Source organism: Bombus vosnesenskii, unplaced genomic scaffold (assembly GCF_011952255.1).
Source record: "Bombus vosnesenskii isolate JDL3184/JDL3185 unplaced genomic scaffold, Bvos_JDL3184-5_v1.1 scf7180000013285, whole genome shotgun sequence".
NCBI lineage: Eukaryota > Metazoa > Arthropoda > Insecta > Hymenoptera > Apidae > Bombus > Bombus vosnesenskii.
This window is the reverse complement of record NW_022882938.1, coordinates 83776-93514: the sequence shown is the minus strand read 5'-3', so window position 1 is coordinate 93514 and position 9739 is coordinate 83776.

The window sequence follows — 9739 nt, the reverse complement described above, 5'->3', positions numbered from 1 at the left end:
GTTTGGCTCGCTCGGTAATGCCGTAATAAAATCATACTCCCATCAAACGGCGCTGCGCGCACCCCCTTTAAAGGTAACGGAAGGGAGACGGAGAAGGCGGGAAAGGGACGGAGCTCCGGAGAAGAAGGAATGGAGTGGGAAGGCCACGGTGCACAGTACAGAGGCAGGGGTGGCTTGCCAAGTGGCAAGGGAGGAAAAAAGCTAGGAGACTCGCATTCCTTTGGTCCTAACGATTGGATTTTATTTGACGAAGCAGACCAACGGTCCGTCCAATCGGCTGCTTCGAGGGTAGTCCATAGCCACGCCTACTCACCCCTCTGACTACCACGCGTGTTTTCTCTCTCTCTCCCTCTCTCTTTCTTTCACCCCGTTCTTACTCCCTCTTGCTTGCTCTCACCCTCTGTATCCTCCTTCTTCTCGCCCCTTCCAGATACACATACATACGCGCTACACAACTGCGCGCACAGTTTTGCTATGTCCTTTTCGCTCTTATATTCGTTCGGTTTAGCCACCGGAGCCAGTAGGGGTTGCCGAGCGGTTCTCTCTACACCCTTATCAACATTATTATCTCTCACTACTATCGACGCCGCGGATGTACGTGTGCCGTTTTATCGGCGTGGTTAGGTACCGTGGCCCGTCTATTGCTGGTAACACACTGATGCTGTACATACGCGGCAGCGTGCGCGCGCGTGAACGTACGTGTTGTACGAGATCGTTTCGCCCAATGTGATTTTCTTGTAGGTATAATTGCTTCGCCGGCCACTTTTCTCCTGCTTTAAACCGCCGCTATAACGATTATAACGATTACGCTGCCTGGGTGTATGATTATAACCGTTATAATAATAATAATAATACTATTAATAATAATCAACCGACTTGGCGATCGTCCACGATCGATCTGCCGGCCGAACCAACTCGGCTGCTTATCTCTATTAACACTTTTCTTTTACCTTTCCTTACAGATCTTAAATAGAAATCGCAAAACATTAAACGGAAATTTAATTCTTCGTAGGAATTGAGTTTTTTGTTCAATAGCCTTGATACGAAATCACGTAAGTATCGGCATTCGATTGTCCGAAATCTGATTTTCGTCCGTATACGCATCCAGCCACGCGACACACACACAGAAGTCGTCGCGTTCGTCCGGCGGAAATGTCGGCAGGGTTAATCAAATTAATGAGCACAACGATCCCCGGAATCGGACGTTGTCCGTGTACGTTGACCGCTTCCGCGTCGAAGAAACAGAGACAGCGTACGCGAACTACACTAAATCTTGATCGATCGTGTTGGAGACGGGCACGCGAACTACGCCGTGCGATATCCCGTTGGCGCACGTACTCCTCCAACGAGTCATCGAAACACACGAAAATAACAATAGTCGGGTAGAAAAGAAGTAAACGAGCTACGCTGGCGTAGAGAGAGAAGGTAACAAGGGTGGGTGGTTTAGAAAGGTTGGTAGTCGGGAACATATTTGGGAGCTTAAGTAGAATCGTCGTCGCGTAGAAAGGCCCTAAAAACAGGAGGGGTGGTTCCATCGGCGATGGTTCTCCGGCTTTTTCTTACACGATTTTCCAGCCTCTATAGTGGCGTCCACCAGCGGCGTTGCCCGCGCCACGTGGTGGTGGAGGGTAGTACAGCCAACGAGAGCGTACCGCGAGCCACCCTTTCCTCTCGATTCGACCCCTCGCACCCCTTTGCGGAGGGTGGGATGCCACGGCCACGCCTACCCTTCGGAATCACCTCTACCTCGTCGACGTCACGACTTATCACCCTCTCAGCGTGGATGGTGGTGGGTTGCCTCGTGTGCAAAAGGGGCTCACGGGGGTGGTAGATGAGGGAAAGAGAGGGACTGTGGCGGTGACGAGACGCGACGAAGGGTATACGACGTTGGCGATGCTCGAGGAAGAGGGACCAAAGGCGGTGAAGAAGGAAAAAAAATAATGAAATGAACATCGCGCGCGCGGCTTTCTCAAGGGTGGGGAATCGTGGAATTATTATAAGAGTTCCGGGGTTGAGGTTGCCACGGCTTATATAAATTGGAGGTGGATTCGGCGAGTGGTGTGCAACCTCCTGCAAAGTGTCTCCGGGGAAAGAGGGATATTCCCGGGAAAAAGATTCGTTTTGTACCAGCGGCAGATAATTATTCATTCATCCAACCACCTCGGAATGGGATATCAAAGTTTCAAAATGGGCGAATAATACGGTTTTTGGGCGCGAATTGTTCACCCCTTTCTCTCTTTCCTTGCCTTTTTTTCACCACGTCCCCCTTTTTACGATTCTTTGGAGATAATAACTTCCTCTGTTCGTACATTTTGATCGTTCGCCTCTTACGTTTATGAGGATAGGCGAATTCCAATCGTTTTTAACGAATTTAAAAATAGGAAGTATTTCTTTACTAGCTTCTTAAGTAGTTCATACGTATAATAGTACGAGTCGGTGAACCTCACAGTTAACGTAGTCGTAGACGCAAAAGTACAAACTATTCCTTCTTTCTTTTCTCTCATAATACCAATTAGTTCGTTAATAGCGCGACTTAATGAATCCTGCAATTAATGTACCAAGGATAGGAAGGGGGCGGGTGTCAACGAGACGGAAACTACGAATTCCCTACACTTGCCGGTACCGCGATATTACCCCAATTTGCATCTTTGAACTTTCCTGCTGCCGTGCCCAAAACTTCTTTGCGCTCCTCTCGCCCACGCTAATGCTAATCAGGCAACCGCCTCGTACAAATTGATATTTAAGCGGTAAGTTCTACAACCGATGAGTTGTCCGACCAAGATCAAAATTCTTCCCGTTAACATGTAAAGTGGCGGCGATAAGCCGACGATTTGCCCGCGATGCGGAAACTTGCGCGTTTTCCTATTCACGAAGGACGAAAGCTTCAAAATCCGGTTGAACGAAAAAAAAGGGATGATGGCGTAAAGAAACGGAAACTTCGGGAACAGGATACGAAATAAAGTAGCTTTCGATTCGACACGTTTTTCACGTAACATAACAATTTTGCAGAATATCAGAAAAGGGACAAAGCGAGGAGCGAACGTCTCGCGTCACAAGGATAATCGTGGGGTGGCCCAAGTAATAATATTATTCTGATAGGGGGCAGTTATGAGCATATGACGCCATGGACTTATGTCTCTTATCCCATAACAACTTTGCCTATGTGTACGTGTATATTTTCCATCGCTGTCGATACTATTCCAAGCGAACAGTCATATGCGTATGTGACGCAGTTATTGTTGAGCGCGTCTGATACGAAGAATCGCGCGTGAAATCGGCTTTATTGAATACGTTCACCCCCTCCTCGGTAACGTGGCATTAAGTACACGTATCGACTTCTATACGTCGTTCTAATGACTTGTTATTACTGTACCATTTCACATACGACTAGGGATCTTTAAAAAGAAGAATCGATCTTTTAAGATTTAATAGCGGTATCAGTAATTTGTTTCTTGAATTATATTTTTATCGATTTATATGTGCCATGAGTCAGTTGTTGTGCAACATTAAACGTAAGAATTATAAGAATAAGAAATATACGGAATAACTGAAATTCATATTATTATACTACTGGTATAACCGGGAAAGCGGTCACATAGCTCATAACTAATCATTTACGTAATGATTACGTAATATCTCTGCCGACAGATCATCTTGAATATTTATTAGCATAAACAGTATGTTTAAATAGCACTCTCTCATATCCTTGAATTTTGATCACCTGTTTGATATTCAAGTCGTAATTCAAATAGATTTGAATGCGATACAAAAAAGATATATATATCTTATACGGATAAATATACTGACCATCTTAAAAAATTCAAGGAAAAATATATCACTAGAAGGAATGTGTTTTTTCATCATACTTCTCTTTTTCAAATTACGTGTTCAACATTCCCAATATCGTTAAAAAACATTATATATGTATTGTATTTAGATCTTTGAATTCTGGAGGGACACTTTGTAGGTGTTCTTTTTTTTTTAATCTATTTGAATTGTCAGGCATTGAATCGTATCGAAACCGATATTTTTTGATAATAAACGACGAAGCATGGAACTGTGAAAGCGTCCGTAGCCTCGCGCGAGAAAGACGTATCGAGTAAGTTGTTATATAGGTGGGCGGGTATATAAATTGTCACCTAGCAGTCGCACGTAGGGGCTGCTGCTACGGGTTCGAGATTGCTTTGTTTGGGATAAAGAACGGTAGGAGAGGAAGTCGGTATAGAAGGATAATAAAGAAGAAAGCGGCGGAGGGAAAGTAGGGTGGCCGGGGAAAATCCGATATCTCGGTGAAATGAGAACTTCGCTGCTATATCGATGTACATCGTACGTACCCCCGTGTACACATCCTACAGAGAATCGAGACTTTCTCTTACTTTGTGTTTTTTCTTTCTCTTTCTTCCAAGAGAAGAAAAAAACGTGTTTCCAACGATCGATCATAGACCAAATTGAAAGAATTATTCAAATGTAATGGAACTTATTTCGTTCCTTTCTGAATTATTCATACAATAGGTACGTTTATGAAGACGATTTATCGCGATAAAACAAACAATTGTTAGAAAAGGAAAGCTTTGGAATTTACATTTATCACTTGTGTAAAAGATATTGCTAAAGAATTTATCGGAGCCATAAAACAGCTGTTAAACCGTTACTCTATCACAAAGCAGGCATAAATCCTAATTATAACCATCAACTCGTAATATTCTAAAATTCACCGCCGACACGTAGTTTCATTTCAAACTTCCGTACTGTTATTCCATAAAATTAAACAAAAAAAAAAGAGAGATCAACGGTAAACGGTTGTACGATTTATTTGCGAAAATTTGTTTCCAACAAACATAACGACCATACATATACGCGTAGCCCGCGTAAGCTTGAGGGACTAATTTGTCAAAATTTTAATTAAATTCAAAAGCCTGGCCGCGTTACTTCACCGAAGCAACAGCTCGAAAATTAATTCGTCCTGCTTCCCCGCGTCGCAACACGTATTCTACGATACACTTAAACAGGATCTAAAAAAGAATAAACATAAAAAAGACAAAGTGAAAAAAAAGAACAGAAACACAAAAAAGATAGAAACAGGAATAGAATTTCGCTCGTCGATTCTCGTACGTACTGTCGTGTACACAGCGGTCACGTATGTCGTTCGAAGGAAAATGTGATGGAAAGAAAAGGAAAAAAGACGACATTTCGCTGTTTTACCCGGCCATACTGAAAGGATCGACAGAGAAAGGGTGAGAAAACAATTTCCAGCCCGCTCGTGCTCGGCCTTCGAAACGGCGTTCGCCGCCATGCTCATAGACACGTTCGCGCCGTTTTTGCCTGGCGTCCGGCAGCTCGAAAGCTGCTTTTAAAAAAGCTCCGCGCGTTCACGGTCATGTTTCACGCTACGAATCGGTACCACGAAAGCTTCCACCAGCAACCTCTTGCGTGTATTCATCTCCCCGACATCGTCCAACCTGTGGACGTGTATCTCGTGCAGAACGGTCTCATATGAAACCTTCCTTCACGGATTAACTCTCATGTTTCTTTTGTCTGTTAAATTGTTTTACAATATATCGTGTATACGCGTGTACTTTAAGAAATATTCGCGATGATAAAAGAGATGGAATTCTTGAAGTTTTCATTGAGAATGTTTCTTACGATGAAAAGTATTTTTATGGTAGTTCAGGTAAATTTATAACATAGCAAAGCTAAAATCGAGTCGTTGAAGCGATCAGAGAGAACGAGTAGGCCATCCTCTTCGACATGAATGTCAACCATAAAGCCCGAACTTGTCGGTCCCTATGAATAGTCAAGAACTTGCACGATTAATCGAAATACGGATCCTAAATCCCAAAACGTGTACATCGAGGACACGTTCGAGCAGTACCCGATTTCGTATTAATCTAGTCGAAAATCACGGGGGCACCGGTGCGCGACGACACCGAAATGAACGATGAAATTACACAAGCTGTCCACTATCCAAGGGCAGGTATCAAGGCGCGTTGCAAATTGTTTCGGCTGCCAGCAACCTTCCCAGTTTCCGCTCGTTGTGGGATATCTGCGCCTTGCGTGACACTTCAAACTCGAACTCTCTCTTTCTCTTTGTCACCTTCGAGGGTGAGCAATAGCGAGCATATGGGACAGAAAGGGAGAAAAGTGACAGAGGAACAGAGAAAGACAGAAAGAGAGAAAAAGGGGAGGAGAAGGAGGAGACAGAGGACTCGAAGGGTTCGTGTTAATTAATATCACGTCACACGCGTTGCCCGGTTAAAATCTGTCTCCGCCTCCGCTTTGCCGGAATACTTCTCTGTCTCTCTCTCTCTCTCAACCGCGCGCGTGAGCGCTTTCAACCCTTTCTGTCGTTTCTATCGCGTTCCTTCGCCGTTTCTCGTTCCTCTACGGCCTCGACAGTTTGCATAGGGAACGCGTGTGCGTACACAAGACCGTTTCACACCATATACATACACGTATAGTATATGCACGTATATGGCGAAGCCGAATAAGCGGTAATCGCGGGTTCGCTTCCTCCAGCGGCATTGTTCTTGCCGTTTCGGCATCGTTTGACACACGCGGGAAGGATTATACGCGTACCCCACTTTGCGCGTTTCATTATGCAACTTTCTGCACGTGAAATTAATTACGCTGTCACCGGTCGCGCCTGGTTACTCCACTACTTACGACGTTACAAAGGGGAAACACGCTGTAAACGTTCAGGAGTTTAATCGATGATGTGCCCCTTTTTGCGGCGCGCCTTACGCGTTCCTATAATTAATCCCTGATTTATAAACGTTCGCTAGAGCTTTGAAACTTTAGGATTGACGAATATACGAGGAAGATTCTATAATATCGTTTTAAGTATCTTCCATGTAAAACCATCTTTAAACAAATATAGTAATTCACGGTAGTATTCGAATACTTGGCATAGAAAACTGTTTCGTATAACGCACGTGATATATTCATAAAGGAAGTCTACAAATCCTCGACTGCTCCCATGAGACACTCTATTCTATGTATAACAAATGCTCGACTACATTCGTAAACCACTCTACTCTATTCATAACAAATTGAAGTGACTCAAAAAATAAATACTCTCTTTCAAGGAAATCTTGCACTCTGGTGCAATCTAATTATTACAGAACCCTTAAATTATAGAGTCTCTTTTCTCCTAACAATAGCCGTATTTGTATTTCCGGCGGCTTTATAAATTCGCGCGGCCCTTTTATATCGGCTGCCCCCGGTCGCTTGATAAATTAATAAAAACTATAACCGAACGATATCGTATTATGCCACGGCTTAATTAACCCCGATACCTCACTCGTTCGTTCAACATTTTCTGTTTGAAAATCCCGATTGGAGGGCCGAGAGAGAGAAATATCGAATAAGAAAGAGAGAGATGATGAGAAGGGAATTAATTAAACATACCGAGAGAACGAGCAACACCCGGGACCGAGCTCACCGTCCGCACTAATCAGTATCGTGGGAGGATTTAAAATGTGGTTTTTATGCCAATTACACGCGAATCGAATGGAAGCCGACCGCGATGGATACAGGGACGGGGCCAAGTGCTAGAATGATGCGGTCCAGGCCTTTATCGGGCAGGACACGAACGGGGATATTCTGTGGTCCATTCACAGCATCCGCGTTGACGCTTTGATCATTTGTTTCATGGCGGGCGATGAAAGCGTCGGATGAAGGCGATGACAGCTAATGCGCCGTGAGGGCCACTGCCGCCGCTGTTTTCACGGCGGTAAAATCCAAATTCTCTCCCATCGTCTATTTCGCTTCTCTTTCTCTCTTTCTTCTTTTTGTTCGATCCCTGACGCGTGCATACTTTGTCCCGTTCGAGGCCTGTGACCTTTCCCTCCAGCGAGAACATGTCTATTAGTTAGCCTCGGACACCTTTTGTGAAAACAACGCCACGATCCCGCGAATTGGTCCAACGAATCGTCAAATTGCTATTCTTCGGTGATGTATCCTTGCGAATGGATAGAAGAATTCACGATATTTTACAAGTTTGCCTATTGATGTTTTAAAATTTTGTATATTAGAATATATTTCTGTCGGGAAATACGAGAGACAGTGCGATACAACGAGAAGAGATAGAACTTTTAATTGCAAGAAACTTAGATATTAATAAAGAAGACTACACATACAAAAATAAAAACGCGTTATTGTGCTTTATTTACTAAGCTTTAAAAATTCATGACATGATTCTGTATGCGTTATTTTCTGTGCTATTTTCAGTGAATAACTTTTAGGGAAGCTCATCGCCCATAATATAAACATAGAACAAACTCGTAAGAAAAAGTATGATTCAGCTTCTTTCCTCCTTGCTAGATCTATCCGCGAATCGAATAAATTGATCGCGATTATCGAAGAGCTGTTATATCCAACGGGGAGGAAATCGGTTGCAGAGAGCCCGTGGCAAATCGGGCCGGGTTGGCCGGCACCGAGTGGGCTAGGAGAAAATCGTAGGATCAAATATCCGGCGTGCTTTCACGGTACGCTTCCCTAATTTGTATTGCGTATGGCAGCGGTGCCGAGATATTAGGGGCAGTTATCGCAACGTATTGCTCCTAATCGTTCTGCCCTGACGGTAGCTGGCGAGGGCGGTGAGAGCGTGGAGGAGAGAACGAGCGTGAAACAGAGAGACCGAAGAGGGCCGGTGTAAAGAAAGAAGGAGAGAAAGGAGGGCCGTACGCGTCGATGGGGTGAGCCAGGGAAAAGAGGAAAAGAGCGAAAGGGAGCACCAGCGGGGGTGATAAAGGGGGAAGAGAGAGGAAGGAAAAGTGGGAGAAAGAAAAGAGGAGGTAAAAGAGGCAGAGAGCGTGGAGAGAGAAAGAGAGAACGATCGGGGAACACAGCGTGCACTGGTGCTTTTGACAGGCCGATGAATTGAATAATCGCAAGTCGAGTCGAGGGGGTCCGCCAAATCTCAGTGCCCAATACGTCGACAGATTATAGATATAGGTAGCCACGTACGTACGTGCCGCGTGTATCTGTATGACCAGGGTCCGGAATCTTGTGTCGGTGCGTACGTGTGCCTGAATAGGCGAAGCTGATCACGGATTATCAGGTTTGTGGAAACAAGCCTGCCAAGTCGAGGGTTAACGATATTATCGTGTACCGCGTGCGTACAGACACTTTGACGTTTCTCGTTGATCGGTTTCAACTTGTCGATGGTTGCTATTTTCTCAATGGTAAGCAGCCCAGTTACGTAGCGATACCGCAATAATAAGAACGATAGAGAGGGAAAAAAGAGGCTGAACAACGCGATACGCCGGCTTTGAAATTCGATTCCGTAAAAGCGAATGACGTTTCAACGACGGATGTTTTATCGGGTGCACCTTTGTTTCGATCGGTGCTGATAGCGCTAATCGTAAAACGTTGAATTAGAAAAGTTACAACGCGACCGATTACGTATGAATAATTGCGTATATGTGACTATAATGGTAGAATAATTTATGCATTACACAGTGGGATGAAATTAAATTGGATTTACTTATAGCATTAATTCGTTCAACACGAAAATTCACGAATTACGCGGTTCGACAGTTCGCAAGCTACGAACGACGTCTGGCTAGCACGTGGCCTCTTCACTTTTACTGCTTCTGTTTTGAACGTGTAGCCAGCGGGAGGTTGCGCGATCCCATAATGCGTAGGGTTCGATTTCTTATTGTAGACATACGCGCAGGGGATCTGACCGAGGAAACGAATATGTTTGCTTTGAAGTTCATAGCATGCAAAACGGAAA